Genomic DNA, 2,468 nt, shown 5'->3' with positions numbered 1-2,468 from the left:
TAAACATGCGAACATTTTTGTTAAAGTCGCTGGAAAAACTGATTTTTGCCGATTTGGTAAATTTGAGTATCAAAATTGCAGTTTTCAGTCGACTGCACACTCGCTTTTAAAAAATTCGTACTTTTCAAACTGAAGGAAGAAGCAGGTTTAAATTTTTAGCATCATTAGGCCACGATCAGCTCTACAGATGACAAAAGTAAAATAAAAATCGCACAAAAGTGTTTTTTGCCAGATTGGTAAATCTGAGTCTCAGATTGATGTTTTCAAGTCAACTGAGTTCTCACCTAGAAAAATTCGTACCTTTCAAATTAAAACCAGGAGCCTTCAGGATCTTTTACCATCTTTAGGAGACACGCAGCTCTCACGATGTGAAAACGTTTATTAAAATTGCCAAAATCTCGATTTTTTCGCGCTTAATAAATCAGTCTCAAAATCAAAGTTTTCACTCAACTACGCTCTCTAATTTAAAAAATCACATTTCCCAAACTAAACCGGGATATTTGTTGAAATTTTTACAATCTTTAGAGAGCACTTGGCTCTAAATATTTTGAGTTTTGTAAAAATCACGCTGATTTTTTCCAAGTTTTGTAATCCAAGTCTCAAAATTCAAAGCAAAACGCAATTTGAAATTGTTCTCATCTTTAGGAGAGACTCAGTTCTACACATGTGGAAAGTAATCGTATCCCATGTAGCATCATATATCGGGTATATATTTATACAATATTGGCAGAGCATTTTTATGTTGGGTTAATATTGTCAATTATTAGCCAATATTACTCCAATATAGCTTTGTTGACCAATATTGATGTATCTATGCAAATACAATATTGGCAAAATATTTTTAATTTCCAGTATTGCTTGAAGATTAACATGCAATATTGTAYAGCAATACTATGCCAATTAAACGTTTTCGATATAATTAATAATCATACAATATTGTCTTAGTAGGTAATAATTATTAATAATATCTTACGGCCTGGCCTGATTTATAATCAAAGTTAAAGTGTTTATTTCTTAAAGTGTTAGAGAAAAATAGAAACAAAAAACCGGTTGCAAATCTAATTGCGTACTATATTGAAAACTGCTTGTCGGATAAACACGCGAACACGCCTGCGGAACGGGTCAACTTTAGCAATCGAACTCAGCTACTATTATTTGAGGTTAGCGTTGTGTACTTATTTGTACCTACCTAAATAGTAAATAGTTACATACTTCGGTGTTTTGTGCAATAATCTGTAACTCAACATGTAGGTAAGTACATATTATTATTACATAAATATAGTGATAGGTATCTTTTTGCCTACTCTTTTTAATATAATAAGTTCACAACTATTTATTATTATATGTATAATGTATATACATGAGGGCATGTATTTGTTGTACAGTTGCTTATAATCCATACAAGCCGTACGTTTATAAAACTCTGAGCTTTATTCGAGTTTTGCTAATTTTGTAAGGTAAAATGAGGTACCACCGTACCAATGCCGGGTCTTATTTGAACTGCTTTGAAACTAGTTACAAACTGTTATTCTAAAGCTTATTAAACATATTTTTTACATTTAAACTCGCACAATCCTAAAAATAAATAATTATGTAAGTAAGATTTATTGTATGCTACAATAACGAATGTAATCTAATAACTTACATAGAAAATTAAGTTTAATCTCCATTTTTTAGAGAATGTTGTCCTTTTTCTGTAAAAATACATGTACTTGTAGAACATATACAATGTAATATCAATTTCAGGTCATCAAGATCGAAAAAATCGATGTATATAAAAAGGCAACTTGAGAAGGAAGTTAATACTTTAACTACAGCTATTGCTAAAAAGCATAAACCCAATTTTCGCAATTGTGAAAACACTAATCCTGAAAGCTTTGGGTTAGAATTTCAGAGTGATGAAGCTTCTAATGATGCCTTATATGTTAACCGACCTAGATATCAGGAAATATATCGAATTTTCCCTGGCTAGTGCTGGAGATGGAGGGTGGAAGAAAGTCCAGGCCGGTGAGTTTTTTTTTCGTTTAATAATGGTTTCATACAAGTAGACAAATAGCCATTATTTGGTTTGCAATTTTAGTAAAATCTAACTGAGTTTATTTTATTTCTAGGATCCGATATCAGAACAAAAATGATGCGTGTGAGAAAAAATGTTTGTTATTTAATTAATATATGTGGGTATTGTTCAATTAATATGTGCATTATTTAATATTCTGATTCCTCACAAAAAAATAATTGAAAATAATATGTCATTGTTAGGGTTGAATATTAATTTGAAATCTCTTATGAGCCATCCAGTATGTTGCATATAGCCAATATTGTACGAATATCTTCTACTACCTGGGATTGGCCTAAACGGTTGATTTTTATCGCGCTTGATAAATTTGAGTCCCAAAATTAAAGTTTATAGTTAAGTGCGCTCTTTATTTAAAAAATAATAACCCGAAATGAAAGCAAGCAGCAATTAA

General features: G+C 31.0%; 1 long non-coding RNA gene across 1 annotated transcript; it reads left to right on the top strand.

Moving 5' to 3' along the window:
- Positions 1–671: 671 nt before the first annotated feature.
- Positions 672–2,160, top strand: LOC125505801. The gene is made up of 3 exons (XR_007282423.1): positions 672–1,247; positions 1,747–2,007; positions 2,112–2,160. It is a non-coding gene; the product is annotated as an uncharacterized LOC125505801 (long non-coding RNA).
- Positions 2,161–2,468: the final 308 nt, after the last annotated feature.

Source organism: Dendroctonus ponderosae, unplaced genomic scaffold (genome assembly GCF_020466585.1).
Source record: "Dendroctonus ponderosae isolate FM_Combo_2020 unplaced genomic scaffold, Dpon_F_20191213v2 Dpon_F_20191213_1, whole genome shotgun sequence".
Lineage (NCBI taxonomy): Eukaryota > Metazoa > Arthropoda > Insecta > Coleoptera > Curculionidae > Dendroctonus > Dendroctonus ponderosae.
The sequence above is the reverse complement of the archived record's forward strand: the minus strand, read 5'-3'. Positions and strand labels throughout refer to the sequence as shown.